At 35.8% G+C, this 22,522-nt stretch overlaps 1 long non-coding RNA gene across 4 annotated transcripts in view; it reads left to right on the top strand.

Moving 5' to 3' along the window:
* Positions 1 to 22,522, top strand: part of LOC113910441 — a 126,882-nt gene that overhangs the window by 51,073 nt on the left and 53,287 nt on the right. For 3 of the 4 annotated variants that reach the window (XR_003516042.1, XR_003516044.1, XR_003516043.1), the window contains exon 3: positions 7,275 to 7,350. This is a non-coding gene — a long non-coding RNA (uncharacterized LOC113910441). Of the gene's footprint in view, positions 1 to 7,274; positions 7,351 to 13,805; positions 13,928 to 22,522 lie in introns of those variants that run through there. The other variant, XR_003516045.1, reaches the window with a different exon arrangement.

Raw genomic sequence — 22,522 nt, 5'->3', positions numbered from 1 at the left:
AATATAGTTTTTGTTGAACACTGAATAGTCCAAAAAGAAAGTATCATGTGCAGGTATGAAAGATGGAACTAGAAAAGTAGGCCGGGGCTAATCTATATGCTATGCTGATACATTTAAATATAACCCTTCCCTACTGGGGTTAACACTGAAAGTTTTTACACTGAAATGTGACAAGATTAATCATGAGCTCTAAAAAACAGTAGGAGGAAGAATTAAAGAGAGACCTCAGTCAATGATAATAATTAGGCAAATATAACCCAAGAAAAAAATGATGAGCACCTGAAGTAAACAATGAAGGAGGGGGATTCAAATGTACAAGTGGATCCTAAGTACCCGCAAAGTCTATATTTGCAAATACTCCTACTTACTAAAAATTTTCTGTAACCCTTAACTCAATACGTGTGTCCCTTTCATAGTCATTTGTGGACTTGCACAGGTTGGGGAAAATATTGAGTCGCCCAAAGTGCATATTCTCAGCTGAGATCAAAGAAGGTGATGCTCTGCTTTCCTGTTTCAGTTTTCATACTGAAAACACATGTCCTTTTCAGAATCTATGTAGTGCCCTGTTTTTCACAAATGTGTACTTTTTGTTGGTTATTTCGTGGCTTAAAATGGCCCCCAAGCACAGTGCTGTCTAGAGATCTTAAGTGCAAGATGATTGTAATATGCCTTATGGAGAAAATACCTGTGTTAGATAACTTCATTCAGGCATGAATTACAATGCTGTTTGCTGGCTGTGTGTTCAATGTTAACAAGTCAACAATATATCATAATTAAGGTGTCTTTAAACAAAAACTCATAAATAAGGTTATCCATTATTTAGTTGACAAAAATGTTGTTACCAGAGGCTCACAGGAAACTAGTCTTGTGTTTCCTTTAGGAGCAATAGTTCATATTCACTAATTCATTGTTCAAAGTGACTTTATAAAACATAACTACTGTGAATAATAAAGATTAATTTTATTTTAGACTTTATAAGATTCAGCTGTTGGCTAGATATGGAGGAGAAAGGAGAAGTCAAGAATAAATATTACTTACCTTGCTTGAGTATCTGAGAAGATGGTAATGCTATAACCAGCAACAGGCAGACAGGAGATGGTACCAATTTTAAGAACTGGCGCTGACTTAAATTTTGAATAGGTTAGATTTGAATATGTCAATATAAGAGACATACAGCCAGAGAAATTTAGAAAGCTTTGGGGCATAAGGGTGTGAGATTTAGGGGTGGTGATATAGACTAGAAAATCAGCAGCATGGAGATCAGGATTGTAGTCAAGGGAATGAATGGGGTCATGGTAGGAAAGATGTATAATAAGAGAAATGGGGCTGAGGAAGACGAATTCTCCTTGCAACAAAACAAAGAGAAGTCCAAAAGGGAGCTCAAAAATAAGCAATAATTTAGAAAGAGAGCCAGGGGAAAGGGAAGAATAAAAGCCAAAGAAAAGGAGACAGGCTAAGAGGTCCAATCCTCCAAAAGGGTCAAATGAGAGAGAGACTAGAAGAGACAATCCAATCTCAAAATTGGAAGATCTTTGGTGACATTAGTGAGAGAACTCCAGGAAAATGGTAGGAGAGGAGCCAGACTGAAATGGGAGGAGGAAGTAAGAAGGCTGACCCATCAGCAAAGGAGTAGAGACAGTTTGTTCCTGCAAAGACTTTGGCAATAAAGGAGATTTGAAATGTAGGCTTTCAGCTTGAGGACGAGGCAACTTACTGTAAACAAAGAAGAGAGGAGTTCATGAGGTTTGCCTTCTGGGATCATCTGGAAGTTTTAAGTAAGATAAATGTATTCCTTTACCAATGGTATCTGAAAACTGGATTTAAATTATTACGTCGATTCCATTTTTTTTTAATTGCTACAATTTACCTGAAGCTTAAATTGCCATTTATCACTCATTCACTCAGCAAACGTTATGGGAACCCACCATGTGCCCAACATTATTCTAGACACTGGGGATATAGTCGTGAAAAAAAAAAAAATAGACAAAATTCCCTGTCCCTGTGAAGATTATATTCTAGCATACCATATCTTCTAGGAAGAGAAATGGCATTCTCCAAGTATAACATAAGCCAATGGATAATATATGGAAATCAGAAAATTACATACAGAGAGTGAAATAAAGAATAAAGAGCAGATCTCCTAGAATTGTGTTAAGGATAGGAAGGAGTTTCAAAAAAAAATCACAGTAAAGAATGACCTTACTAACCAATAAAAAGAGCAACTGAAGATCACTTCTGGCAGTTTTGTGGTGAATGGAATGGCAGGGAACGTTGGAACTCTACTTGCTTATTTAAAAACTATAAAGTGTAATTTTTCAACTGGCACACAAGCCTTTTGAAGTACCAACTAAGTATTATATTCCTTTGGCAAACCCCCAATAACCCTAGCATAGGGATGAACCCATCTAATTTAATACCTCAAGGGCATCCTTATATGCCCCTCAAGGATAACTAAATAAGAAGAGCTATGATGGCTCTTCTTTCAAAATCAGAGAGATTCAGCCATCCTAGAGTGGTGTGGATCTGGGGCTGAATTCTAGTATAAACATGAAAATGCATCTTCAGCCTTTAAATTGCTTATCCCTTAAGTGACAGCTGAGGACAGACACAAGACTGACAGACCTGAATGGATTTTGTAACATGTTTGAGTATCTAGAAATATATTATTAATAGTATAATACTTTTTTGCAGTTATAGCAATGTATAATGCTGGTTCATTGATTTGTAGAAACTGTGTGCAAATGTTATCAATCTATATAAATAATCTGATATACAAATAATTGCTTTGTTTGGATGTAATCTTAATCTTGGGAATCCCTGAAGATCAGAGTATTACAAAAACACTTTATTAGTTAATTCATAATCTACTCAGTTTGAATTTGTGATAGATCAGGAAAAGGCTAAAAGAAAAATGGTATATTAATGAAATAGCAAACATATATGGTACTGCAAAGTTTATGTTTAACTGACTAGAAAAATTTTGAGTACCTAATTTTTTATCAATCCTTAAGTAATATATTATGAATTCTCATCCGTTCACTTTTTAGGAATTTAGCAAATTCCTCAATGGCCTCTGACAAACACTTTAGTTACCAATTGGGGGATTAAGTAGTACAAACTTCCAATTATAAAACAAGTAAGTCATAGAGATGAAAAGTACAGCATAGGGAATACACTCAATAATACCATAATATCTTTGGATGGTAACAGATTATGACTACCATTATCATGGTGAGCATTTCATAATGTTTATAATTGTTGAATCACTATGTTGCATACCTGAAATTAATGTCTTATATCAATGTACTTCAACTAAATATACATGTGACTCAAATTTAATATTTCTATGACTATGTCTCAATTAATCTGAGTTAGTAAGATTTAATGTCATTCCTATTTAGCCGTTAGGTAAAAGGCCCAATTTTTCTACATATCCTGGATACTCCTAAATAATTAACTTTTATTAGTCAATATCAATAATTATATCCATTTGAAATCTCAGACTATTTTGATTTCTGTTCTCCATAAAAACAGGCTGCCCAAACTACTTACAACAGTAAAACACTTGTCAAAATATTTCAAAAGCATTAAGCCAGATTTTTAACTCTGCAGAGACAACTGTTTTAATTTATTCATACCAGGACACTGGAATCTTGATGCTACCAGTTGCCTTTTGAAGTGTTTGCCAAGAAAACAAAAGTAGAACCCAGACCAAAAGTGCACTGTTTTATTTATGAATAAATGATGTGAAATAAGTATTTAGATGTAAGGTAAAAGAATAAAAGGAGTTTGTTGTTTTTTTTAACCAGAGCATCAACTTAACCAAAAGCAGAGACATCTAGGTATGTATAATAGAGGCAATTAAGAAGTCATTTTAAAAATGATATGAATTTATATGGCTATCCTCCAGAAGAGCTAAAATAAAAAGATAGAAAAAAACAAAATTGGTGAGGCAAGTAAGGATGAAGAGCAAATCAGAATTCACATGCACTGCTCATGGTGTGTAAATGGATACAACCGCTTTGGAAAATTGCTTAACAATATCTACATACCTTATGGCTTAGCGATTCTACTCCCAGGTATAATACTCAACAGAAATGTACTGTATGTTCACAAAAAAAAAAAAATACAGTACAATATTCATATAAGCACACTTCATAATTGCCCAAAACAAGATACTTCTCAAAAATACATCAATAGTGGAGTGAATCAATAAATTACAGGATATTTTCACAATGAAATACTATGTGACAATGAAAATAAACAATCTACAACTACAGGCAACTATATCGATGGTCTCTTACAAACAACACAGGTTAGTGAAAGAAGCCAGATACAAGAGTATATACTGTATTATTCCATTTGTATCCAGTAAAAAAAAAAAAAAAGAGAGGAGAATCTAATCTATATTGTTAGAAGTTGAGTTAGTGGTTAGTCATGGCAGGTGGTTAGAAAGAGCTACATGGGGGTTCCTGGTATGCCAGTATTGTTCTATTTCTTGATTTGAGTGTTGTTACAAAAATTAAGTTCAAGTTTATTAAAATCCACCAAACTATATAATTATGCTCTGTGTACATTTTTTAAAATAGACCTTTTTTTAGAGCAGTTTTAGTTTCACAGCAAAATTGAGGGGAAGGTACAGAGATTTACCATACAATCCCTGACCCCACATATCCCCCTGCAGAGCCTCCCCTATTAATATCCCTCACCAGAGTGATAAATTTGTTATAACTGATGAGCCTACATTGACATATCGTTGTTATCCCAAGTCCATACTTTACATTAGGGTTCACTTTTGGTTAAGAGGTCTCTGCCTTTTCGTGGCGCAACAGCTCATTTCTTTTCAGCAGTGAACACTATTCTTTGGTCTAGGTTTAATACAATTTATCCATTCACCTACTGAAGGACATCCTGGTTTCTTCTAAGTTTTGGCAATTAAGAATATAGGTACTCTATGCATCCGTGTCCTGGTTTTTGTGTGGATATAAGTTTTCAGCTCCTTTGAGTAAATACCAAAAAACATGGTTGCTGGATCATACGGCAAGAGTAGGTTTATCTTTATAAGAAATGGTCAAATTGTCTTTCATAGTGGCTGTACCACTTTGCATACACACCAGCAATGAAAGAGAGCTCTTGTTGATCCACATCCTTGCTAACATTTGGTGTCAGAGTTCTGGATTTTGACCATTCTAATAGGGATGTAGTGATATCTCATTTTTGTTTTAATTTGCATGCCCCTAATGACATATGTTGTGGAGCATCTTTTCATATGCTATTTGTCATCTGTATTTCTTCTTTGGTGAGATGTCTTTCAAAGTCTTTGGCCCATTTTTTTAATTGAATTGTTCATTCTCTTATTCTTGAGTTTTAAGAGTTCTTTTTAGAGGCGCCTGGGTGACTCAGTTGGTAAAGTGTCTTCCTTTGGCTCAGGTCATGATCTCAGGGTCCTGGGATCTGGGATTGGGCTCCCTGCTCAGCAGGGAGTCTGTTTCTTGCTCTCCTTCTGCCCATCCCTCCCCTCTGCCCTGCTCAAGCTCTCTCTCTCTCTCAAATAAATGAATAAACTCTTTAAAAAAAAATAAGAGTTCTTTGTATATTGTGGTAACAGTCCTTTTCAAATATTTTTTTCCCAGTTTGTGACACTGTTTTTGAATCTGTGTACTTTTCAACATTTACATTGTATCATTATTTGTATTAAGAAGTTTACCTTTGTTATTGTGGCATATATACATAATGCAAAATTAACTGAATTTAACCATTTTTAAGTGTACAGTTCAGTGGCATTCAGTACATTCACATTGTTATGCAATCATCACCACTACCTATCTCCAGAACTTTTTCACCATCCCAAACAAATTCTCTCCATTAAACTGTAACTTTCCATTTCCCTCAACCCCAAAAACTACTATTCTATCCCTATGAATTTGACTATTCTAGGTATCTCATATAATTGTAATCATTCCAAATTTGTCCTTTTGTGTTTGACTTACTTCACTTAGCTTAATGCTTTCAAGATTCATCCATCTTGTTGCATGTGTTAGAATTGTGTAACTTTTTAAGGACTGAATAATATTTCATAGTATGTCATCATTTTAAAATGTCATATAAATGGTCATCACATCAAAGTCATGAAGCCAAACATCCTTGGCCAACTAGCTGATAATTTGTATATTGGCCAAAATTATATGTAAATGATGTATGTGATCACTTCTGTAGCATTATCTGAGGGAACTGAGAGTGTCCCTTCCTCACTTGTGATATGTTATTTAAAATTCTACACAGGCTATTTCTAAACTCAAATATTCCTGGAAGAGAGTAACTTATTTTTTTTTAAAGATTTTATTTATTTATTTATTTGAGAGAGAGAATGAGAGAGAGAGAGAGCATGAGAGGGGGGAGGGTCAGAGGGAGAAGCAGACTCCCCGCCAAGCAGGGAGCCCGATGTAGGACTCGATCCCGGGACTCCAGGATCATGACCTGAGCCGAAGGCAGTCGCTTAACCAACTGAGCCACCCAGGCGCCCAGAGAGTAACTTATTAAGACAATAACATCTTAGGATGGTTTAGATATACTGCTTTCTTTTGTGACAGGAGAGATCTTAAGAGGGAAAGAAAGAAAACATTTCTTCTGTTTCAAGTACTCTGTGAAGTGTCATGTTATGCTCATATTAGCTCCATAAAGCAGGACTGATAATGCTCCTCTTGGAAATGAGGAAGTAGAGACTCACGTTCAGCAACTGGGACCAGATGAACAACTGCTATATGGGAAACTGGATTTCATTTTCAGGTCCAATACTTTCTTACTACACCATGCTGCCTACCAGAAAGAGATAGGATTTATGAAAGAAGAAGTAAAAGAAAGAAAATACCAAGAATAACTCTATCAACTTCCTAATTTTGTCTAAAGCTAGCATAGGTTGTCATTTCAACTGGTCTATTTCACTAGAAGTTGCTTATCATGAAAAGACTAACATACACACATTAAAACTAATTTACAATTTAGTCCATTCTGAACTTTCCCAATCAAAAAAAAAATATTTACTGAGGGAAAAAAAAAGTATCTGATTGATTCATTAGATTCCAGGGAAGTCCTCTGCCTCTAACCATTATGTCCACAGTGGCTCCTGTGGATTGCTTTTTTCCCCTATGGAAGAGAGGGGGGAAAAATGCCAGGCTTATGTTTGGTAAGTCATGTCACTGTTTGAAATCCTTATTCTTAGGAATTTCTTCCTTAGACATTAACAAAAATCTTCTTGCTTTAAAACTATTTTTCAGAGTAAATGGAGACTAGCTGGCCAGTATTTTTCAAGATTTTCTCCTAGAAGATTCTCAAAGAGCTCTCTTCCCCCAGGTAAGATAATGTTAATGACTTTCATCTTATCTCCTAAAATAATCAGAATTTTCTTAGACTTTAATAAGAAGTGTCAAGACTGAGAAAGAAACAGTTCATCTGCAGCTATTCAGCATCAGCCATGATCCATAAATGCCAAGTGCATCTGCTAACATCAAGCATAAACATGAAAGTAGTTTTATTAGTTGAGGCACATTAAACTGAAATAACCTAAACTGATATTTATTAAAACATGGGAAGACATAGCTATATCACCCAGATTTTAAGATGTATCTTACTATAGTGTTGTAATTTTATAGACTGAATTATATAGAGAGAGATACAGATAGAGATGGGATAAAGTGGAAATAGAAATGGAGATGAAGATTATGAAATTAGATTGCACAGATAAGACCTGAAAAAAAATCACAAAATCTATTGTTAAGATCTTTATAAAGCCCTAAAATCAACTGTAGAGGAATCACAAAAGTTCTCAACCCTGCAGAATAAAATAAAGTCTTTCATGTGTTTCTTTGAAATGTAAACAAATCACATGATATTGTTGTTGCTGTCTGTTACCCTACAGTATAGAAGTCAAGCAATATTAGATCATATATATAATAGTCCAAGAAAAACCACTTCTCCCTTTGACCTAGTTTCAAAAGCATTTTCCCCTGGCTTTGAAGATGAATAAGTATGCTTGTTAAAGTACTAGATCAGGCCATCCACTCTTAGTAATGGATTCTATTAATTATCAACTAGTCCCTATTAAAGTGATTTTAAAATTTACTTGGAAAAAATTCTTTATTGTATAATCCTTCTAATGTCTCTTTTTTTTTATTAAATATTGCATATTGGTTGCTCAAGAGATTACTAGTTATGCTTAGCTTTTGATTATCCCTTTAATAGAAACAAAGTTGAACAATATTCCCAATGCTCTACAAGTATCATGATTAAGAATTAATTCTTAATTTTAATTAATTCAGTTAATTAAAAATAACCTCCCCTCTAAACCCCCTTAGTTATTCCATAAATGTTTAAATACTGGAACTACCATTTTCTTTAATAAAGGTATTTCTACAAAACAGCCATTATTATCCATTGTATTTCTTAAGTATCACTATGCACGTTACATAAGCAAGCTTTATAGGAGGTAAATTTTTGCCCAGCAACAGCTAAAGGAAAAATGTTAGCCATAATCCTTAATTCTATTAAGACAGAAAATATTGGCAAAGAGATTGTGATTATTTCCTTTTCAAATTGGTTGGCATTTCCTAGCTCCAGATGCAATAAATGGTTCAGTAGTCCTCCCCTTTAATATACTTTAAGTTTATGTGCTAATTGAATAATACAAATTTTAAGATAAGAATACATTTGCAAATGTAGCATAACCCCATTTTTATTTGGTGATATATATAATTGGTTTTGGAAATGTTTAATTTACCAGTATCGAAAAGATTGTGCCTAAAAAAATCAAGTTGTTTATCCTCTCGGTAGTTTAATAATGATAATTTTTTAATTGAGTTTTATACATAGGCAGTCAATATTAACTATTACTATAAATCTGAATGTTTAGAAACTTATCAGATTACTTACAATTAAAATAAAAGAATACCTGAAGACTTGGTTGACTATAACAATTGCTTTCTTATGAAAGAGAAAACATTTATCAAAGTGCATCTTTCTTTTGGTATATCATAGTACTAATTGTGTTCTACAAAATATTTAGCAAAGAGGAATATTAAAACCAAGAAAAAAATTATCTTTTGGTTTAATAGGCAATGATGATTTCTACTAGACTCCTTCAGCCTGTTGCCATTCTACTACTATTACATGTTTTTGTGGGTAACAAACTTGCAACTCTGTGAAGAAAGGGTTTATGGATGAGAACACCTAAATTTTAGAGAAGTTATATTAAGTTGATTGAGGTCCCATTGCAAACAATGACAGAAACTTGATTTAACTTCAAGTGGATCTAATTCAAAAATTACATGGACCTTTTTTCATTATACCATTGCATTATGCTTTTCTCTATAGCCAGCAGCAACTAATGCTATTCTCAATACCACCATCACCATGCTCTTGCCTCCTAATCCCTTGAACTATATACATCTAAACCCTCACAACAAAATAGTACGCATGTTCTCAGGCAATTTAAAGTAGAATTGGGGGTTCCAGGGAACAGAGCCTAACTTGAAGGTGACTTCAAATCTGGATGTTTAAAAAGCTACAAAAAAGAAGCTTGTTCCACATAATAGAAGCCTCCAAGAACAATAAATGCCAGGGTAAAAGAGACAGAGCAAAGCAGAGTGTAGCCCAGATGTTCTCAAATGCACGAGCTCTGTGCTATCTCTGTGTTGGGGGTACCCCTGTTATCTCACAGTTAGTTCTTCCTCTAAAGAATCCATCTACACCAAAGTACTCAGGAGCAGTGCCGATTTTACTAAAGATTTTGTAGGGAAGATGGAGGAGGAGATTTAAATAGCACATCTCTCCAAAGCCTTTAAAGGCTTCCATTAGATGTTTCTTTTCTTTTCCAAATCACTACCAAGACTTTTTTGTTGTTGTTGTTGCCTCATCTCTTTCTCCACATGCTAGCCAACCTTGCTTATTCCTCTCTTTCCACCCCAAATTCTCAGAATCTTCAAGCACATCTCCCTTCCGAATGCTGAAAATTTCAGCTCTGCCTCAGGGACTACCTCCAAATTGCACTCAATCCCCTTGACATGCAGAAAAATAAAGGCCTTCTGATTTACATCACTCATCCTCCATAAAGGCAATGAGAAATTACAGCATTTTCTGAAATAAACTTGGCTCTCCAGAATCAGTGTCCATAAAAATTTATCCAGAATCACTGTTCATGAACATTATGCGGACTGATGCTATTCTCTACATAAACTCTGCCTGTCTCCGTGCTCATTCTAGATGTCCTCACCTCAACCTCACTCTCACCCTCGCTTATTTCAAATCCTGAACCTCGAGTCTGACTTTGGCCAAAAATCAGAATGGGCCCTGCTTCCAAAGATGTTCACCAATAAAAATCAGCAACACCACATTTATTTAGCATTTCCTGTGCACTTGGCAGTCTGGCAAACACTTTAAAAATAAGCAATTTAAACCTCCCAAGAAGTCTAGGAAGTAGATATCAATGTTCACATCTTCCCCTTGGCCTTTCCCTTGTATGAAACAAGACTTTCATCTTGGTGTTCACACATTAGTGATACAGAGACAGTTTGCTCGGCAAGCAGCCAGGACAGCACAGACAGGTAGGTAACAATTACTTAGTACTCACGTCTTAATGATTTAATGGGACAAAGAAAGTATGCCATTTTTTAAATTTAATTCACTTAAGTTATGTAGTGCTAAATAACTTCTCAAATGGTGTCACCTACATAATCTTCTCCAATCTTCACAGTAACATTGAGAAGCAAATATTGTTATGATCCCATTTTCACAGACCAGGGAAGGAGACTCATAGATGTTAAGAAACCTACACAAAAACCTATTAGCAAATGACAGGTATAACAGCTGTCTTATAATCTCCCTCCAGACCTATGCACTTTGAATGCTATCATGACTCTATGTAACTATGTATATTAGCTATATAGGATAGTTAACTATATAACCATATAAACACACACATACACACAGAGTAGTATGTGTTGTAGGGGCCAAGGCCAAGATGGGTCACTTTGGCATGAACATTATTTTGAGCTGAAGGCAATGTAGACCCTGCGGGTTCAAGAAAAGCTTTTGCCCCTCCCTTAACTACAAAGAAGAATCTAAATTGGGCATCTTCTTCAGAATAAGGGTAATTAGCAAAGTTAATTTTTATGTAAGTGACCCATTTGCATGGCAAGGTAACATCTAATTACTGAACATTAGCTCTTCTTTTTGCCCTGTGAATTGCATTCTTCTGAATTCCCAGACCCCTACCTCTTCTCCTTAATTCAGGATGACATATATACCTCATTTTGCCTGACTATCTTTGGAATTTCCATGTCTTTGTGGATTCCCCATGCGTATGCTATTAAATTTTATTTTCTCCTATTAATTGGTCTGATTCTTAGTCCTGCTAGAAGGACCTTTGAGGGGACAAGAATTCTTGCTGACAGTGTGTATATGTGTGTGACTGTGTGTGCCAAAGAAATGGCAACTGGCTTAACAAGGCTGACTTACTTAATGCAGAGACTAATAGCTCAACAGTTACCCCTCTGAAAAAGTAAAAAGTTCAAGTATAGTGAATTGACTCAGAAATTCATAACCATAACATGTAAAATCGCTTTTAATTTCATCATTTAAAGCTCATATTTTTCATCTGTAAACTAGAGGTTATTATTATTATAGGATTTTGTGTTATTTCAAAAAATACAACTTTACTTAGATTTATGAATGGATGGGTGCTGGGGTGGGGGTACCACAATGTTTTCAGAGCTGACAGCTTCTAAAATTTTGAACCCAGAGCTGAAAATATAGAACATTCCTTCACAAAATGTCTACTGAAAGGAGAAAAATAGGGTGGTAGCTAGGTAGGTAAGGAGCAATCTGAATGGGTAGGAAAACTGAAATCAAGACAACTTAACATATATTACATGTATTACCAAGTGAATATGAACTGCAAAGTGTAGATCAAGTTACAAATACAAAAGAACGTCCAAGAAATGAGATGATGACAATCATAACAATAGTTAACATTTCTCTCACACATGACAATTTGCCAAGAACATTATATGCATCATTTGTTTAATCCTCACATTGATTACACAAGGTATTTTATTATTATCATCTGCATTTTGTAGACAAGACAGTAAGGCCTGAAGGGGTTATGCAAAAACTCTAAGTCACCAGCCTGTGAATGGTATTAGCCACCATTTCCAAAGTGTGACCACTCTCAGCAACATTCTCTCAGGCAAAAGGGAAGGTGGGGGAGAGGGGGAAGATCTAAATGTGGAGCTACCAATCCATATGAATTTATAAAACAAAGAAATTAGAGTAATCTCAAACTCAGAAGTTGAAAAAAAAAAGGAGTAATTCATGGCAGCTCAAACATTAGAAACAGGAAGTTCTGTAGCAACAAGGGCTTAATAAAAGAATAAACTATAGATAGATAAAATGTATAATTTAACAAATGCATTCAAGCTGGCTCTTCCTGTGGAGCCACTATGTGGGGGGAGGGGAGGAGAGTGGAGGGGAATCATGACTTAAAAAGACACCAGAGGGGTGAACACGTGGCTCAGGCATTAAGCGTCTGCCTTCGGGTCAGGTCATGATCCCAGGGTCCTAGGATCGAACCCCGCATCATCCGGCTCCCTGCTCAGTGGGAAGCCTGGTTCTCCCTCTCCCATTCCCCCTGCTTGTGTTCCCTCTCTCACTGTCCCTTTCTGTCAAATAAATAAATAAAATCTTAAAAAAAAAAAAAAAGACACCAGAGACGTATCCCAAGAGTATTGCAAGGAATTCTTGCTGAGAACAATGAAAAGAGAATAGGAAAACGTTTCAATGTCATAAAATCTCAAACATTTGGGCAAGAATTCGAGTTAACTCCTTGAAATAAGGTTTGGAAAATAATTCTTTAGCTAATGTCTTCTTAGAAAGAATAGAAGATCATTAGGTAATTTGATCACAATCATTACAAGGGAGGTTTATACATAATTTCCTGTTTCTCAAAGCCTCACCTTAACTCTTGCTATTCACATCACCATTTTTGATTCCAGAGTACTGGAAACCAAGACTGTGCAATCACGAATAGAAAGTAAACATGCCATGATGGGTTTGTTTTCCCTTACTCAGGGTTTTCCTGTGGGGTGTATATGGTAGGAGTTACATCATGCATAGCCAATTGTATTCAGTTCATCAGCTGATTATAGACATCCCTTCCAGGAAAGCTTCCATCCCTGATATGCTCAACTCTATTACCCAACTCTGAGGCACAATGAAAGACTCATGAGGACAATGACAGTATAGAGGTGTGAAATGCGAGATACCCAGGAGAAGATGAAATCCATTGCTCAATCACAATATGTTTTATATAATACAGAGTGGCAAGCACGTACATGATCAAAAACATGTCTTGATAAACTATGGCACCTCATACTTTAGTATGAGTATGAGTATGCCTCACCTAGGCAGAATGCTAATGATGAGCAGAAGATGGTCATCTCTCTGAACAGCTAGTATGCATTTACTTCCAAAGCTCATACCTAAAACTTCCATATTTCATTCAGTGAAAAGTTTATTGGACTCTCACTTAGAGCCTTTTTACTTTTACTTTACACACAATTCTATTAATCTAATTCAAAATCACAGTCTCTCCCATATATTAGTTGGTGAGGGATTTCATATTTCAAAGCCTCCATTGACTCACCTGTAAACTGGGTATTTCACAGAATAGGTATGAAAATGTAATCAGCACATTGATGTAAAGTATAAACACAAAGCGAGCGCTCTAGAGTTTAAATGCAGATATTTTTTCATAGAACCTGATACCACATTGTGAACCAACCACCTTATCTGAGCCTCTGAGTAAAAGCAAACCTTTCCAATGCCAAAGAAAAATGGACTATTCTGGAATTCTTGAGAGACTGATTATATATCGATCTCCACAGGGAAACTCCCTAGGGAATTTTCAAAGGTAACTGTAATTTATAGGATTGCCTTTTATTGCTAGTGTTGATATCTCCCTAAGAATTCAAACCGCACGGCAATCTTAACCTAATGAGCACAGGGGTAAAGAGCTCTTCCTAAGCTCATTGCACTACATTATAGCACAGGATAATCAATGCTCGTGATGATGAATAAAGTCATCAAGAAAGTGTTAAGTTCGTATAGTATATAAGAAAGTATAGTTCTTTAATGCTCTGACAAAGAAGACAAAGTAAAGAGACATGTTTAGAAAGATAACCCCTTTAAAAACCTAAAATTTAAACAGCATTTTTTTCAGGAAGCTTAGAGGTTTCAGTCAAGAAAACTCATTCATTCCAAACAGAGCTGATCACAGTGCCAAAATATAGGACCACTGTCTTCCCATTCATTTATAAAAAGGTTTAATATATTAATGGTTTAATGAGTTTTCAGGACTTGAACTCAAGACTACCAAGGTAACTCTTTAGGTGGAAAGAAGCAGTTACCTAAACATATGCCCTTTCATGACCTTTGCTTACTGTACTAAGTTGTTTATCTTTTTTTATTGATTTGTAGGAGCTCTTTACAAAGGCCCTTGAGGATATTAAGGATATGAGCCTTTGCTTCTGAATTTTAGATAAATTTCCACAGTTTACCCTTTGTTTTATGGGTGTTTTTTTTTTTTTTGCCAGAAGTCTTAAATTTTAGTGTAATGAAATATGACATATTTTTCTCTTATGATCCCTGAGTTGCTTTCACGTAAAGGGAAACCTTTTCCAATCTGATATGATTAAAATATCCTCCTATACTTTCTCCTATTCCCTGTGTGACTTTAGTTGTACATTTAAGTCATTAATCCAATTGTAGCTTATGTTTACATTAGGCAAGGCAAACAAATTCCCAATAAAACATCTTGTTTGAAAATATAATTCTTTGATTCTTAATCCATGCAGATAAAAGCATGGATTTTTACACTATGCGTAGGAAAAATAAGTGGAGTAGATTTTTCATGTTATTCTAAATTATCAAACATTCATATCTGTTAAAATAAGTAAACATTTTGGTGTCGTGATGAGAAGGAAAAGGGAACTAACACTTACAGAATGCTGAAAATGTGCCATGCACTGTCCTGGGGACACTATATACACCATTTCATTGAATTCTAATGAAGTGGAGATTCAGAAGGGATGACAACTTACCCCCAAGTCACGTGGAGCAATGGTTCAAAACCAGCTTGTTCTAACCTCAAAATGTAGATTCTTTCTGCACAAAGACACAGAAATGTAAAACATGTCTAAGGGATGCAAGATTATAATATTTAATGGTTAATGCTATTTTTTCCCAAATGCTAAGTAGCCCATTTAATGCTTTGGATAACAGTTACTATCATCATGTTGTATCAATTATAAAGAGCAAAAATGGTAATATAAATAGAATTCTATCCCTGAGTAAGATGAGGGCTGGAAAATGTATTATTGTCTCTTTTTCTAGTTCTGTGTTCTGAATTTCGAGACTGGAACTTAGTACAGAGGTGACATGATAATCCACAGAAGTTCCTGGTAGTTGGGTAATTTTGTACTTCTAGGTATTGCTCCCAGCCTCTATACACGCATCCACAATGATTAAGGACCTAGGTATAACCACTTTGTGAAGTAAAATCAAAATAAAGTAAATTCTATTGTTTGCACATATAGCCCAAAAGAAATATTTATGTTAATGTTATGCACACTATTTTTCCTATTAATACCATGTCAACACGAAGGTTTATAGCACTTTGTTACATGAAACACATCACCACATACATTATCACGATTGATTTCCACAATCACGGCATAAAAGGAAAAGCAGGGCAGACATTATTTCCTTTGCTTTTACAAGGTAACAGAAGTTGCTCTGCTTACCTAGATCCCAAGGCAGGGAAACGAATGAATGAAGGAGCAGGGGCTACGACTCAGCTCCTGGGATTCCTGATTCAGTTCTTCCCTTTGCTCTACTCCTTTAAAAAGAAAAGAAAAACCCAGCTTTAATTTTAAAATTCAATGAAAGTCTAATAAAATAATTTTTAAATGATTTATTTTATTAACATCTGCCCTGTAGACCTACCCTCTTATAAAAAGAGATACTGTAATCTCGGTCCCTAGAGCTATTTGAGAAGTTAACAGGACAAGTATCTGTCCTTGAGGATTGAGAAAAATAGCAGGTTGACAAGAAGGTCTGCTGGGTTTCATGCTAAGCCAATAATGAATAGTCATAAAGGATTTACGACCACTTTCATATCTTTTTGGGAAAAGTTCAATTCTTGACACACTGATAGACCTACTATGTACAGAGCATTCGGAGGGGTACTAAGAAAATACAGTGGTAAGTGAGATGTTTGAAACCAATATTTACTGTGGCTGTCTCTGAGAGGGTGGGATTTAAGGGAGTTCTTCGACATAACTCTATCTCCAAATTTTTATCTAATTAGCATGCATTTGTTTTAGAATAAGAATAATAAATAAATAGAAAAAGTATGGAAAAGGATATAGTATAGTGCATTCTTATTTCTAACAGAACAGGCCTCCCATTTGAACATGCGGAAAGAGAGGAAAGCCACATTGATTGAGCAAAGACTATGTCCAGGCATTTTCTTAGATGGTTAGAAACATTAATCTTATTTACTTCTTACCCCAATTTTTCAAAGAAAACATTATCATCCTCATTCCATAGATTTAGAAACTGGCTCTTACTGAGAACATATGATTTGCCTTTGGTCACGCAACAAGGTTTCAGACCCCAAGTACAGTACTCTTTGCACATTCCCATAATACCTTTCTTTTTAATCCTACAGACAATAGGCTTGCCTATTGCTGAAAATACCAGTCTGATTTATGACTAAAAAGGGAAATCATGTGCAGTCCCTAGGAGCGCTATATGCTTTTTTATTTGTAGTTCCCTAATACACCAAATATCAATTCTTAATGAATTATTCCTAGTTCCAATGAATTATTGCACTGAATCTATTATATCCAACCAAATGGTTTGCTTGTTGATCAAGTTTTCCCAGTAGATAAAACGGAAAGAAAAATCAACCACTTACTTGTTTTAAACTAATGTAGTTCAAGCAATTGCCTGAAGTGTTCCATAATTGATATTAACTACACACCTAATACCACCCTGAAATTTTAATTTGTACATTCCAGGTTAGAAACAAAACATGGAGCAAACAAATGATTCCAGTTCAATGTAGAGACTGTCACTTAATGAAAGAAAAATTCTAGAATTATAAATTAGCAAAACAAAAGAGTTTTTTTAAAAAGCACATAGTTAGGAAAGTTCAGATTGGATTAATATATATCAGCAAGATGCTAAAGATTCAAATATGTGCAGCAAGATTAATATTTACAGAAAAAAATAAGTAAAATGATTAAATATTTTTGAGAAATAAAATTACTTCTAGCCATCGGGAAAATGGTTTTTCTTGGAAAGTTTTAGTGTCTGAAATTAGGGACAAATGGGATTTCTGGGGTATCAGTGAGGTTCTCTTGCTTGATCTCAATGCTGACTAAATGTGATGCTCAGTTTGTGTTTTCTGTTTGTATATCACCGTTCAATAAACATTTCTAAGAAATTATGTCTAGCAGTGAAGACTAAAAACACCCTGACTGGTTTTTAATGATTTTTTTTTGCATCTTTGCACTATAGATTAAAACAAACAAGAGTCATGAGAATAGCTTATATAGTCGATATCTATTCACTTGCAAAAGAAAAAGACAAAATAGAGGCGCCTGGGTGGCTCCGTTTGTTGGGCATCTGCCTTCAGCTCAGGTCATGATACCAGGGTCCTGGGATTGAGCCCCACATCGAGCTCCCTACTTGGCAGGGAGTCTGCTCCTCCCTCTCCCTCTGCCCCTCTCCCCGCTCATGCTCACTCTCTCCCTCTTGTGTGCGCTCTCTCTTTCAAATAAATAAATCTTTAAAAAAAAAAGAAAAAGAAAAAGGCAAAAGAAAATCTCATAAAATCATTTCACTAAAGAAAAAAAGATGAGTTCCTCTTAGTATTCCATAAGTATTTGACCTGGGATAAGAAGGGGTGATCTAAAGTCCTCAGACACAACAGGCCCCCAATTAACTCCCCTTTCTTCTTATACGCATATGCACACATGCACAAATACACTAACACACATACACACACACAGGCATGCATTCCAAACCAGGTAAACCATCCCTGAAAATAAGTCTCTGATCTATAAAGAGTCACTATTGAGCAGGACTCAGACACTTACATTTCTAAGGGCTAACTTTAGGATAATTTTAATTAGTGTCAAATCTGACAAGCCAAGAATGCGTTGCAGGGTTATTACTGATCCATGACACTCTTATTTTTAAAGTCAATTATTTGAACCCCAAATTCTACTGAAAGCCTATTAGAAGATAATTTTAAAATAGCACACTTAATTTCAACAGAAGCTAGTAATTCTCTAACTTTAGAATTCATAAGGATGGTCTGGAACATTTGTTGACTACATAGACTTTTCATCTGTATGTCAGAGACCTTGATTCAGTAGATCAGTAGGGCCCGTCCCAGAAATCTAAACTTTCCCGAAGCTTGCCAGGTAATTCTGAAACAGATAATCAGTATACCACACCTTGAGAAACACTGCCATTATTAGAACCTCAAATTTTAATTTCCTGCCAAACTCTGCATGGGATTCAGAAAGATCACAATACAAGCAGTGTGCATGGACCTGAATAACCAGATGGTTTTCATCCTGGAAAACAAACAATCGATGATTTAATACCACGCTAGAGTAGAACAAGGGAGAACAGCACAACAGGACAGGTGACTTCACCATGTTCTCTTAGTAAGTTTGACAAGATGTACCCTGGCTAGAGTACTGTACATTTGTAAACTTTGTCCCAGTACTTTCACAAGCCTTCATCCTATGAGACACAATAGTTTATGTGAGGGAAAAGGGTTCAACTCAGTAAACTTTTATGACACCCTGACCCCTGGTTGGCTAACACCTAACAAAGACTTTGGCTAGCTAGCAGGCAAACACTCGTTTTGGAGACAAGTCCCATCCGTGGAAGCTGTAACTCAACATGTCACAGCAAGTATACAAGCATTACATCTGGACTGTCATGGGCTGTCAATCACAGAATGGCTTACTAATTTTCTGCAACCTAGAACCTCATCATGCTAGAAGCAGGAGCTACCTTGTTTACCCTCATTCTTAGGCAATCCTTCTCTGCACTATCATTTTGATCATTAATGTTCTTGCATTGACAAGAGCCAAAAAAAATTCAAATGCAACCCAGAAACAACAGAAATGTGTCATCCTGGAACGGACATGTGGTCCGTCCAACCTAGGCACCTGCTTCTCATGATGAGTAATGCCAGATGTTTCAGGGAAAGATATAAGTCTCTATTACACATGTACTTTATTCAATTGTGCAATGATACATCACAAGGGAGTTTTCTTTTTCTGACCCTGGGTTAACCATCAGTTGCAGCCCAATATTTTAAGACAACAGCTCTTGAACCCATTACCCCTACATCCTTTACAGCACTCTCTGAAGAAAGAAAAGAAAAAAGAATATTTGTTCAATATATTTCCTCATCAACTCTGGACCAAAGCAATTGTACTTGTAGACAACATTTTCTGGTTTCCATTAAGGAGATGGCTGGATATTTGATATAAGGACAATATTTGTTGGATATAGTAGGTAAATGAGAACTAGCTCACATTTGCAAATTGCTTGGAGACAAAAATCACTATGCTGATAATGTTCAAAGTTGGTATTAGGAAAACCTTCCAGAATCTGTATAGCTGACAGCATAATTTGGGTAAAATGACCAAAAAAAAAAAAAAAAAAAAAAAAAACTAGCAACAACTGAAAGAATTGTAAACACCTACAATTTCTCTTTGATTATATATTCTTGAAAAAATTCAACAAGAAACAAAACAACAGTATGATTTATTCATTTGTTGAACAAATATTTATAGAGTACCTTCTCTATTCACTGTGTTAAGGACTAGGGAAGTAGTCATGGGTTTTACCCTTACGTGGTCCAAGAGAGGAAATGGACAATTGTTAGAGAAATAAATAGATAATGACAAATTGAGATATATGCTCTAGAGAAACCAGTATGGTTATAACAGAGAAAAACTGGAGGAACCTCCTTAGAGTGGCCAGGTACAGTTCCTCCAAGAGGTGATGTTTAAGGTGAAATGAAAGCTTAAGAAAATTAAGATTATGTCAAGAGCAGAAGGAGAGTGTTCAGAGTAACAGAAACAATGAGGCACGTCCTACAGGTAAAACCAAGGTTGGTGTGTTTTAAGAACTGAAAGGAAAGGAAAATCAGTGTGCCCGGTAGTCAGTAAGAATCAGATCTTGCAGGACTTCGTAGGTTATTGTGAAGAGTTGGGGCTTTATAATAAATGAGATGGGAAGCCATTAAGGATCTTCAAGTAGCAAAATGGTATAAACATATTTACGTTTTTTAAAGATCACACTGGATACAGGGGAAGAATGTAATGGAGGAGGTGCAGAGAGTGTGGGGAGATCTGTTAGAGCACTGTTTCTCTAACTTTAAAGTACACAGGAATATCTGGTGATCTGGTTAAAATGCAGATTCTGATTCTCCAAGTCCAGGGTGGGACATGAGGTTCTGCGTTTCTAACAAGCTCCCAAGTGATGCAGATGCTACTGGTCCACGGACCACACTCTGAATAATAAAGTATGAGAATACTTTTACCGCGGTCTAAACTTTTGTCTCTTTCAAGATGGTGGCTTGAGTTAGGATGGAAAATGTGGTAATGGAGGAAATTTGACAGATTTGAGATACATCTGGGAGTTAGAACTACCAGATTTGCTATAGCATGCTTCTTTACATTGTTGCAGTGTAGAATTAAGAAGACCTCTGAAACCAAAATTTATGAAGGTAAAAGTGGATCCAGAAGTTCTGGTCTCAACACTGGGTATGGAGGGAGATAACAGCTGAGGAATTAAAGTCAGACGTGGAAACTTTCAGTGAGTAGGCCAGAGGTTAGTTTGGGGGATAACTTAGAGGGGATGGAGGGAGGTGGTAGGTGGGATAGAGCTGTTGCCTGGGGCTCAGCCTGACAGCCAGGGAGTTATCAACAGTACATCAGTGAGACCAGATGACCACAGATGCACAAGAAAGAATCTCGAACCTCAAACTCAGGAACTTTGTTCTCTGCCACATTTTAGCTCTATGTCTCTGAAAAAAAAAAAAAAAAATCACCAGTCCTTATATCTATTTCTTCATTTAATAAAATATGATGCAATGAGATCATGCACATGAAAACATTTAGCATGACACCTATCATAATGAGAAGGTCTTAATAAATATCAAGCAAATTACACTTACATGTTTTCATGGGGGACCACTTCTGCTTATTCTGAAGATATAAAAAGAAAATTGCTTACTTAACTATAGGAGGGAGTGATTTCATATCATGGAGTGTGTCCATATGCAACCCATGTTATCTCTGCTCTGGTAAAGATACTTTCTGACAATAAAGTTGGAAAGCCTTTTCTTAGTTAGAGGCAATAAGTAAGTATCACCTTTAAATTCAAAAATAGTCCACACTTCTGCAAATGCTTCAAAGGTGATTTCCAATTAGACATAATATTGTTAATACAGAACTTAAAGAGCTTATCCAGTCCCTTCACCATTCCTGAAAGCATCCCTAAAAGACTCATGTTTCAAAACTCTTAGGAAGGGATCGGCAACACTGAGGCTGGCTTTTTTAGGCCACCCTGCAGTGGCCATTAAAATTTTTTTCTTGATTTGATCTCAGTCTTCTACTGTTGTTTGTTATATTACTTGAACTAAGAATAAGGCTTGCTGACTTTATCTTTCCTAGTTAAATTTAAAGTCATTCGTTTTACCACTCTTGCAGAGGGAATAGAAAATACCTGGTCACCATTCTCCAGTACTCAGGTCTGGTGTGAAGTTAGACTGACTTCAATTAAGCCTCTTTTGTAATTAACAGCAAATAGTTGCATACAAACAAAGTGCCAGAAGTCCCCCAAAAGCTGTTTCATCTCTAAGTGGGTAAAACATGACCCCTGTAAACATACTCTGCATCATTAATTCAGAGTGATTATAGTTTTCCCAGTGATACAAAGGCAAACTCAGTCTTCTCAAATTACAAATATAAAATAATTAGCTTCTTTATAATCTTAAAAGACATGGGTTTTATGGCTCTCTCAGGATAGGGAAGAATTTACAGAGTACAACTTATACAGCCCTATGAGTTTGTTTACTTGTTGAACCCTATGCCTGAAATAAATGACCAGGGATCTTCCCCCAAAACCCACTGTATCTACCTGAGGCAAGGCAGATGTAGTCTCAGTGCTCACATTCCTTTTCTTTCTCTGCACTAGAATAATTCTCAGATTCTGAAAGAGGGCCTCTGAAATTTCCATTGGCAATCCACTCTGATAGAAAAGAAGTAATAATTTTGGTCATTATCATTGTGCATGCTCTTTTAGGCAAACTTTAGGACCATGTCCAAAATATCACATGCAACTCTAGCCCTCTATGAGAACTTCTCAC

This window comes from Zalophus californianus, chromosome 6 (genome assembly GCF_009762305.2).
Source record: "Zalophus californianus isolate mZalCal1 chromosome 6, mZalCal1.pri.v2, whole genome shotgun sequence".
Lineage (NCBI taxonomy): Eukaryota > Metazoa > Chordata > Mammalia > Carnivora > Otariidae > Zalophus > Zalophus californianus.
The sequence above is the reverse complement of the archived record's forward strand: the minus strand, read 5'-3'. Positions and strand labels throughout refer to the sequence as shown.